We start from the raw sequence: 11,793 nt of genomic DNA, 5'->3' as shown, positions 1-11,793 counted from the left end.
TTAAATAGATATAAACATTATTAAATGTCCATGTTAATATGGATGAAACAATCCACTTAACCAGAAGCATCAGTAGAAATTCAGCTGCCTAGTGTTGAGTGGATAATGAAACAAGGAAGAATGTCCAGATGGGTTAATTGCACTAAAATCTTAATAAAGTAACTTATTTTTTTTTTAGAATTTTTTAAAAGATTTACTTATTTCTTTTTGAGAGAGAGAGAGAACATGAGCTCACAAGTGGGGGGAAGGGAAAAGGAAGGGGGAAAGAAGCAGACTCCCCACTGAGTGTGGAGTCTGACACAGGGCTGGATCTCAGGGCCCAGAGATATGACCTAAGCTAAAACCAAGAGTCAGTTGCTTAATTGACTGAGCCCCCCAGTCACCCCAAAGTAACTTAATTTCTAACAAAAGTTGAACTTGATACTAATGTTGATCCCTGGCTTTAATGTCATTTCAGAGCCAAATTACAATTACAATTACAAACAAAACTGCTGTAAACATCAGTGTCCAGGGTTTTGTGTGGACATAATTTTCAAGGATTTGGGTAAATACCAAGGAGCACAATTGCTGGATTGTATGGTAAGAGTATGTTTAGTTTTGTAAGATACAGCCGAACTGTCTTCCAAAGTAACTGTAACATTTTGCATTCCCAATAGCAATGAATGAGTTTCTGTTGTACCACATCCCTGTCAGTGTTTGATGTCGCCAACATTTTGTATATTGGCTCTTCTAATAGGCCTGTACTGGTAGCTCATTGTTATTTTAATTTGCATTTCCCTGATGACATATGATTTAGAATATCTTTTCATATGCTTATTTTACATCTGCATATCTTCTTTGGAGAGATATCTGCTAAGGTCTTTGGCCTACTTTTTAATTGGTTGGTTTGTTTTCTTATTGAGTTTTAAGAATTCTTTGTACATTTTGGATACCAGTCCTTTAATGGATGTGTCTTTTACAAATATTTCTCCTAATCTGTGGCTTGTCTTCTCATTCTCTTGACAGGGCCTTACAGAGAGCAGAAGTTTTTAATGTCAGTGAAGTCCAGGTTATCAATGATTTCTGAAATGTTGTTCCTATATCCGGGGTCACCTAGGTTTTCCCTTATGTTATCTTCTGGGAGTGTTACAGTTTTGTGTTTTACACTTAAGCCTATGAGCTATTTTTAGTTCATTTTTGAAAGGTGTAAGGTTTCTGTCTAGGTTTCCTTTTTTTCATGGGGACATCCAGTTGTTTCAGCACCAATGGTTGGAAAGATTATCTTGACTCCATTGTATTGCCTTTGTTCATTTTTCAAAGATCAGTTGATTGTATTTATGTGGGTCTATTTCTGGTCTCTGTATTTTATTTCATTCATCTATTTGTCTATTCTTTAGCCAACACCATACTGTCCTGATTAATGTATCTTTATAATAAGTCATGAAGCCATGTACCATCAGTTTTCCAACTCTGTTCTTCTTTTTCAATATTGTGTTGGCTCTTCTTGGAGTTTTCTGCCTCCATATAAACATAGTATATCTTTTCATGTTTGTCTTAGGATAGGTTCTCTTTCATTAACTACTCAAAAAAATCTGACTTTAATATATCAAAATTTTCACTTACCTATAGTACACATTCTGAATACTTAATAGTACTCTTTTTAAACCTTGAGTTTTTGTGCAGTTTTTCACTATTTCTTCATTTGTTTTGATCTAATTCAGGAGACCTCACTTCCACGTGAATACAGTTTTAAAGAAGGACTTGACGTCTTTTCTGACTCTCTCTCCCTGTTCTTTCTTTCCTTCACAGCCCCTCATCTCTTATTCTTCGAGAGTGAGGCCTTAATGAAGAAATCTTTTGTACTTTTTAAATGATTATCAAAGTGTTGTAACGATTATAAACACATGGAGAAAGGCAGGAAGAAAAAAGTAGCTGCAGTCATTAAACATTAAAGAATAAAAGGAAGTATTTACCTTTATTTCAAAATTTCAAGTAACTGTTTTGTATTTCCCCAGAATTCTAGTCACTGTATTGAAATGTGGAAAATACAACAACTGAAAATTTCAGAATCCATTAGAGCTTTCAGACCGGTTGCCGATAGGTTAATTCTGTCAATATGAAGACCTTTATTAAAATAAAACTGTATTTCTTCATGTAAACTTATTTTGAGAATAAAAATGCTAAATTATCAAATTGTATTTATGGTGTAAGTTGACCTAGGAAAAAAACGAATTAATTGCATAAACTAGTTTCCATAAGATCACTGTAGTAAATTTTCCTTCTATATACTCATAGTTAAAATTTGCTGTATAACTACTACAGACAACAGTCAGTGAATCTCAGCTTCATCAAACTAGAGGTTGGAAGTTCTTCATGTGGGGGATTATATTTAGAAATTTATTTGCCTTATGAACTGACAGGGTAAAGTTGATTGGCCTCCAGGCCTGGGATCTTGGGTCAGGCCATTGATAAAGTTCAGTGGCTAAGAAAGAGGTCAGTGATTACTATTTATAATTTGTTTTCTGATAATTTTATCATGCACATGTACTCAGAGGCCATGGGTTGCAGTTCATAAATTGAAACAAATGAATAAAAATATGTAAAACTAATTCTGTCAATTTTCAAAGACTAAGATATTTGTTATAGTCATTTACATTAGTATGACTTTCTGCATTAACTAGAAAGTACAGACGGACAATAACAAAATACCATCCTGTGTGTGCCCCTTTATGAATTTTCAGATATGAATATTTATAAAAATGATATTGATGAAGAATTATAAGTCAACACAAAATATAAAGGGTAAGTCTTTTCATGTAAATTTGTTTCACAATTCGTCACTGCTATTTCTTTTTGTTCCTTAATGATCAAGAATTTGAACAATTATTTTATCTCTTTTATATGCATAATAAAATGTTCTATCTAAAATACATCTTATATATTAGTTTCTAGATTTGTCATTGGCAAGTATTCTCTTACTGTTTATCAAATCTCTTTATTGGTAAATTCTGCCAAGAATTTTTTGGAGTCAAACGTTATATTCTGCTTGATTGACATACAGAAAGTTTATATTGAATTTCCTGTAGTATTCCTAATAAATTTTGTTTTAGGAACATTCTTTTTTTTTTTTTTAAAGATTTTATTTATTTATTTGACAGAGACAGAGACAGCCAGCGAGAGAAGGAACACAAGCAGGGGGAGTGGGAGAGGAAGAAGCAGGCTCATAAGAGAGGAGCCTGATGTGGGGCTCGATCCCATAACACCGGGATCACTCCCTGAGCCGAAGGCAGATGCTTAACCGCTGTGCCACCCAGGAGCCCCCTAGGAACATTCTTAATACCTCGAAAAAGATAGTCTATAGACACAGTTTAAAATAATATTTTACCAAAACACAATGAAGGTTTTGTCTGCATACATAGTCATTAATTAAATCAAAGTTCTTGTAAATATTATAAAATCAGAGATTAAATTCAGTCTGAAAATTCTTTTCTTTCATTTGTCTTTTCTTTTGCTTGATTTTCATGAGACTCTGTATTGATAAGGAAAACAGGGTCATTTCAAATGATGATGACTGCATAACCTCTATCTAATCAAAATGGGAACCCAAGGAGGCTGGAGAGCAGAAGGTTAGCTGTTTCTAACATGACTCTACTACGCAGAGGACATACGAAGGAAAGTTTTCCTTGGAATTTCATTCTTGAAAAGCTGAAATTAGGTAGCAGCGCACAGCAAATAACATACAAGCTTCAGAGTATATATATGTGGCAACATAGGTCAATATTTGATTTTGAGTCTTGGACAGATAGGACATCCATTACTGGGGATCACTCAGTGCCATGTTCCTCATATTTTCATAAAGATAGGGCTTTAACTGGCCTAAATAAGTGTGATATGTTTAAATGGCTAAATTTTTTTTAAAGGCAACTTTATTATTTTTTTTGAGTTTATTTACTTAAATTATAGAGAGATAGAACACGAGTGGGAAGGGCAGAGGGACAGTAAGAGAGAATCTCAAGCAAACTCTGCTTGGAGCTCAGAGCCCAACAGGGAGCTCAATCTCAGGACCCTGAGATCACAACCTGAGCCAAAACCAAGAGTACGTTGCTTAACTAACTGGCCCACCTGGGGCCCCCAAAAAGGGCAACTTTAAAAAATGCCTGTTAAAATGTTTAATTATCACATAGAAGATGATCATATGATTGGGGATGGAGTGTTAATGCCTGTCTTAGATTAACATATAAACTAAACTTAGAAGTGACTTATTGGATAAGTGACTGTTTCTAGAGAAAATAATATTCTGAGGAAATGAGGGCATCACATTTGATCACATAAGGTGATCAGTTTTATTTGGCATAAAGATCCATGGTAAGATTGATTGCTATGTACACAAATCAAACTTGGCGTGATCACTGTTAGTGAGGAGGTTGAATCACCTTGTAGTTAAAAATAAGGGCATTAGAATTGGACTATGTCTATTCCAACGTTGGCTATGGCTCATTCTAGCTCTGTAATAACTATGGGGAAGTTACTTAAATTCTCTAAACCCCAATTTCTTCATGTATAGATTTGAACTAATAACGAAGTTGGTGTGGGGATTAAAATAGATTGTGTGTATAAAACTCTTAGAACAGTGGCTGGCATATGCAAGTGTCCAATCGATGTTAGTATGGTAAGTGAGATTTAACATGCTACCAGATAGAATGTTTCTATTCTCACTGTATAGAGATATTTTATAGATATTCATTGGAAATTAACATTAGTTGTACCTCCAAAAGTAAGTTTTCCCTTAAGGGGCAGCAATATTTCCTTCCCATGGACCTCAGGAGTGACTAAATCTGTAAAGTGACCAAGCAGCCCACAAGCTACACTGTGGTGACAGCTGCTAGACTGACTGGCCACACTTTCATAAATGTGTGAGACAATGAGCCCAAATGAAAATACAAAGCTTATTACTCATGTAGCGGTTTTATAGACTCACACAGAAACCTGTAGTTGTACCCTAAAATGAGGGCAAGGTAGACCTGCATACGACTGAAACTAGGAATAGGAATGAGAAATGGTTTTGTGAAAATCTCCCATAAAATATGGATGAAAAACTGTAGGCTGCCGTGGTTTCTCAGGTTGTCTGCCCTTGGTCCAGGAGGAATCGAAGGCCATTCCACCAAAACCGTGACCAAGCATTGTCTACGTGGTCTATGTGGTGACTTGTAAAGTGTCCAGGATACCGTAGTAAACCTTTTACCCTATAATGCCAATTACATTTAGAAGAGGACCGAAAGCTGGGGGATATTAGTGACCTGTTCCAGCTTCTTTAAGAGTTTCCTAAGTTAGACGTCCACTGTTATAAACACAATATTATGGTGCCAGGGCTAAGAGATGGTGTTTTCAGAGTGCGGAGTGATTGATGAGGGTTTTTACATGGGCTTTGCTAATTCATATGATTCATCGTGATCTCTTCTTTTAAGGTCTGATAATGGTACAAAACCCAGGCAAGAACCAAGGCGTGGTAGAGGGGAAGAATCATAGAGCGGATAGGTTACACAAGCTGTTGTTCAGAGTCTAGGGAAAAACGCATTGTTAGATTTCCTCCAGGTGTTGTGATTCTTTATACCATTTATTTATTTTTAATTGGAAAAAGTTTATAATTGAAGATTAGGATTGCATCAGGACTTCTTTTATAATACATCTTAAGTTAGGACAGTTTTGATACAGCACAATTTATCAGAGAATTTTAGTTATAAATAATGTAATTTTACTCAGCATGGTCCCTCTGCATCTTTTTCTCTAGGACCTGAGATTACAGGAGTACATGGGGATTTGGAGGAAATTTTCACTGGGAGCATGAGTATAGCAGAAGGAGATACCTTGAAAATTGAAAAAAGTCTCGGTAAGACTGAACGTCTTTCCTTCTCCTCCTCAAAACACACGTTCCATCAATACTAAACGCTCCAGTTTTCTGATGTGCACAACTTCCATGTGCTTTTGGGCACACTACTCTTCCTGCTCAGAATGAACCTCTTTCCAAACCCTATAAATCTGACGAATCCTTACTTATCATTTAGAATTATCTTAAATTCATACATACGTTCTTCTTCCCTACTTTCTCATCAGATAATCCTCACTCTCCTGTGCCTTGTATATATTTGTTATGATGTCCACCACACTAAACCATTTTATTTCTTTTCACATATTTATTTGTGCTTATTACCATAACATCTTTGAGCTCCAGTTCAAGGTTCCTGATTATGGATCCTTGCTATAGAATTCTTAAAGCTTCTGTTCCACTGAATTGAATTGAATCGAATTAAGTTTATTTGTTGTGTATTTTTCTATGAAACCATCCACACTCTTCCTTCATTTTCCTTCTGACCAATGGCAGGTATTTGAGATGGGGACAGGTTTAAGGGTACAGTCTTTTGAAATGGAGCACAACAATGTTAAATGTGTCACAAAGAGATCAATTCCTACAATTAGACCACAGAAGCCTAATACTCAAACCAACAAGCACACCATCTTGAGGGCTGAAATGAAGCTAGAAATATATATTCTCTCTCTTTGCTGTAGTTTGGCCTGTTAGAGATCTGTATTTCCAGACTTCTAGAAAATAGAATCTATTAAAATATAGTAAATTCTTAGTGATAAAGTTATTCACCTATTTAGTGGAGAAGGTAAAACTAATATGAATGAAATGTATTTTAAAGTCATGAAACAATTCAAAAATTTAAAGAACTAGAGTAAGATTGAAAACAATTAAAAATGTAAACTACTTTAAAAGAATTTCATAATATCTATATTTTTTCACTTTCATAGTAGAATCATTTAGTTTAAAATGTTTATAAGTTCATATCATCCTATAATTTGAATTAGTAATAAATTGTCCTAAAAAGTCTGATGAATAAAGGTTATGGACTTTCTTCATTCTATGAGATGCTTTCAAGGAAATATAATTATCTTTTTATTTATCAAGAAAGTAAACAATTATCTCATAATACGGGCTTGGTGGAATTAAGATTTTGTGTTATATATTTTACTTAATATTTGCCACTGTAGAAATAAATTCAAAGATGGAGTTTTTCATTTGGGCTGGGTAGTTTTTTCTCTGGTGGGTCAGGTTTTGGCTCAAGATAAATAGCCTACTGGATGTTGTAACCTTCTATGGATGTTTTCTGAACTTGTCAGATAATAACGATCACCAGGGATACTTGTTAATGCATGCAGATTATCAGTTCAATCTGACGAGTATGTGTCGGACTTCATGAATCTGCCTCTTTTAATGTGGAACCCAGGTGATTGTCAGTTTTCAACATATTTGGACAACTGCATCTCTATACTATCTCAATGAATGAAAAAATTTGGAACTTTTGCAGGTGTTTTTGGTCATCAATCACCATCTTTCCCCTTGAAATATTTACTTTCCTCTCCAGATTCATCTTTCACCACTAATCTGTTTTCTAAGGACGAGTCATATCAAACTGCCCGCTTGCTCCCTTTTTCCTTTTCCATGCTGCTTTCCGTGTTTTAAATCCTGGGGCCTATGCATTCCCTCACTTGACTGACCACATTTGCCATCTGAGACTTTAATCTAGGGTCCTCTAGGCATACTCCCTTGACATCCTGTGCCTTAGGTCTACCATGATATGCAGCATTTTTTTCATAGCACCCTTTTATTTTCAATCTCCCCAACCAGACCAGGAGAATCTTGCGGTCAGGCAAATTACGCTTCACGCTCTCAAGATGAGCATAAATCTGATGTCTACAATAGATAACAAAAAAAAATGTTTAACAAAGGAATGAAGGGAACAAATTCTTTAGGTTCTATCTTTAGGCTAGTTTTAGATTAGTTAGAAGATCATTAAAACAAAAACATTTAATTAACGAATGTAAAAATTATCAAGATAATACATTGGCATGTAAATAGCGTAAGGTAACACAAGTTAAAAATAAATTTTACCATCTCCAACTCACAATAGATAACTACTATTACTAGTTTCTTCTTTGTATTTCTAGAAATGTTAGTATACAAAAAGCATGCATATGTAGATATAGATGTCATACATATTCATATATGCACAAATATACAAATATCCCTACATATATCCCTGCAAATGAAAATGAACTACATATATGTTTGCTTTATGTGCACTTTTATACAAATAAGTTAATACTACATTTATATCTTGGAGAAAATTTCATATCAGCTTACATGAATCCACCTCATTCCCTTTATTGGCTACCCTATTTTATGCAGGCATCATGGTACAGTTACTTAGTCCCCTCCTACCAGATATTCAGGTTGTTTTCAGTTTTTCTCATTACAAAGAATACTGTGAATGTTCTTTCATATAAATCTTTGAGCAATTTTTCTTCACAGTGCATTTCAGACAGATATTTCTAAGTTAACCTCAAGAAAGACTGTCACAATTTATACTCCCCTAAAGAAGGTAAGAATGTCTGTGTCTCCATACTCTCATTAATTTCGTATTACCCAATTTATATATTTGGGCGATCTCAGGTGTTTTAATTTATCTACACATGAGTGAACAGGGGTATTTGTGTGTGTATATTAAGGATTTGTATTTCTGAAGTACGTTGGTTCTGTATTTTCTATCTTAGATGTTATTATATCTCAGTTTTTCCTCTGCTTTACAGCTCTCCCAAAGTTTATTTTTTCATGCTTTCGATCACTAGTTCTCTGCTCATTTCTGAAGCTCTCGTTTTCATACCTTACTTTATCTTTTAAATATATGAAACTGTTCGTCAACGTTTGACTATTTGAAATAGTCAATGGTTTACGGCTATGATTTATATAATGTTAGTTTGCCAGGTTTGCCATTATACCCATTCTATAGTTTTGTTTTTCACTCCCTGCCTACCTAGAGTTAATAATGCTTATTACCTATTCAACAAGTATAGAAAAAACTAGTGAAGTTAAGAAAAATCCTAAATGTGAGGTACATGAAGAATATTTAGAGTGAAAGGTACAGGCTTCCAGTTAGGGAATGAATAATTCATGGGGATGAAAGGCACAGCATTGGGAATATAGTCAATGGTCTTGTAATAGCCTTGTATGGTGACAGACGGTAGCTACACTTATAGTGACCACAGCATAATGGATAGACTTGTAGAATCACTGGGTTGTATACCTGAAATTAATGAACATTGTGTGTCAGCAATACTTTGATAAAAAATAATATTTATTTAAAAATATGGCACGCTTCTTGATTTCGTGGATCCCTGCGCAGGGGTCATGCTGAGCTCTGTATCATTCTAATTTTAGCATATGTGCTGCTGAAGCAAGCACTAGACTTAATTTTTCTGATCATAGAGTTGTCTATTCTGGTGTGGCTTGTGTATGTACGGGAGTGCTTGTACGTGTGTTCCAGTACTTAATTTCACTTGTTGCACTCCCACTTAAGTGCTTTATCTGTTGGAGCTGCACTTGAGGAAAAGCTCTGAAATGATTTGCGTTATAAGTTTTGTGTATGCTCTAAGTTTTAGCGTATTTCATCCATTTTTATCCAAGCCTAAAATAATAAAGGGAAACTGGAGATAACTCTTAATTATCCTGGGATTTTGATAGTTTTTGAACATTGAGTGTCACATGTATCTTAAAATATTAGCTCAGTTGCCATTAGATATCTCTTATCTACATCATAAAGTTTAGCATCTTGCTTTTATTGCCCTAGTTTTAAAAATGTATTTTAAAATTTTGCATCTTAGAATATCGATGCTCACACATTAGCTTCCTTTAAATTATAGTCGAAAGAAATGTTTATGTTTGTTAACCTTCTGCGTGGATGTCTCTCTCTGTCTCTCTCTTTCCTTCTCTTTCTCTCTCTCTGCCTTTCTCTCTCTCTCTCAGGAAGTCAGGAATACAAAGCAAGGGGAGACAGGTAATTGACCTCTTGACCAAGTTGTCCTGTTTGGCGAGGTCGTAACACACTGCCCTTGCGAGATTTACAGTAAAAGCCGAGCAGAGGTCTGGAGGAGAGGGACTAACAGTGTTAGGATCAAAGGCCTAATTGTCTGTTTTCTTGAAGTTGGGGTTATTGGCAGCTGCCATTACACCGTCCGTGCTGCTGTCACCCCGCACAGCCAACCAGCATGCACTAATTGCAGTGGCCTTTTCATCAAGTAAGATCATCCCACTAAACACAAAGAACTGTCTTTCCATTAGCACAGACAGTAGCCAGCTAGATCAGCTGGGCTCCTTGAGTATGATTGGACTGTCATATTGTTATGATTTGTTCAAGTTTAGAGCATTTAGCAGATACCCTTTGCACCCCTCTTTGTACCTGAATACTATAACCTGACTGCCCCTATCATTTAAGAGGGTACTATAGCTTTTCAAAGTTCAGCAACGCACAATTGCAGGCAGGCAACTGGTTTCTGACAAGAGATCAATACTGTCCTTCCAAACGCTGGAGTCAAGCTGCTGGGTCTGTCAGAGGGATGTGTGCTGTAATTGGATCATGGATGCTGCGAGTCATCTGAGTTTCCCTTCAGCACTGTCACAGCTGTCAGATGTCATCCCTTTGTACAGCTGTCACTGCGGGAGGGTTGGGGCTCTCTTTCCGTTCTAACCCAATGCAAATGTCCACTTAGCAGATGAATATTGAAGATATTAGACACTTCTTTATGCCTTTATGCAAAATAAAGATCTGTGTCATCTGTGAATTTCATGGAAATAAGTTGCAATTTATTCACTGTGAGAAAAGTGAAGTGAAGCCTGTAAAAATGAGAAATTATTTGGTTCAGGCTATTAAAAAAAAGGAATATTTTACAGAATAAACAACAATATGCAGATATTTTTCTTGAGATGGAAAAACTAATAGTGTGAAGTATTTAAACGGTCATCTTATATTTGAAAGATATTTAAAAATATGTACGTATCTTTTACTTCGTCCCTATTCTTAGAAAAGAGACAAATCTTGGATAGATTTAGGTGCTTTTAGATCATTAAAATTTGTTGAAAAATATAAGCCCGCTATCTCTTAATGTAGCAATAAGAACAGATTTAAAGAATGTAGTTATATTTAGAATCAGGTCAAAGAGTCTCAAGAAAGTTTTCAAGACAGACAGGACAATCTCAATAAAATGAGTATGAAGTTTTGGCCGCAAATCATGTTTTTCTAAATTATTGCAATGAAATAGAAGGACATGTCCACAGTGGGCAAAATAATTATGTAACTAATGAGTGGCTTCTATCAATTCCAGTGACTTTCGCTTCTGTTTAAATTAAAAAGAACGTTCTAATAGAAATGCATTTTATTTCACTGTACTATACTTATAACCTATTTTTAGGAAGTGATGCATGGCTAACTTTGGAATTGTATAACTTGAGTCAGGTACATTTGCAACATATAGTAAAAATAAAGAGAAGTCACAGATGTGGCTTTGGCAATTATGGGTCCACGAATTTCCCTAGACTATCCCAGAACAAAGTACAATTTTCTTTTCTTTTCTTTTTTTTTTTTTTTTCCTGCCTCTCTAAGCCGATGTCAGAGTCATTTTTGGATGGCCGACAGAGTCATTTTTGATCTGGGTGGCTGACTTCCTTTTTCTTGAGGTCCAGACCACACACCACCTTCTCTGTCAAACAGGCAGCTTGCATTCGCCCCACTGACAGAGTGGCATGAACCTTATTTTCCAATATCTAACCTTAACGTCCTGTCATCCACCAGGGGAATTACACTGGGTCAGCCCCTCAAATATCTGAATTTTTTGCCTCCCTCTGGCGCGATGAAGTGACCTCCCCTCATGTGACGTGGTTCAAGGTTTTTAGAGCCTAAAATTAGTGACTGCCAGAATCAA

The 11,793-nt window shown here is 35.6% G+C and overlaps 1 pseudogene; it reads right to left on the bottom strand.

The window, feature by feature from the left end:
- Nucleotides 1-9,179: 9,179 nt before the first annotated feature.
- On the bottom strand, nt 9,180-9,280 carry LOC123783422 (U6 spliceosomal RNA; annotated as a pseudogene).
- Nucleotides 9,281-11,793: the final 2,513 nt, after the last annotated feature.

The sequence above is a fragment of the Ursus americanus genome, chromosome 1 (genome assembly GCF_024610735.1).
Source record: "Ursus americanus isolate L20-20 chromosome 1, mUrsAme1.1.p, whole genome shotgun sequence".
Classification (NCBI taxonomy): Eukaryota; Metazoa; Chordata; class Mammalia; order Carnivora; family Ursidae; genus Ursus; species Ursus americanus.
The sequence above is the reverse complement of the archived record's forward strand: the minus strand, read 5'-3'. Positions and strand labels throughout refer to the sequence as shown.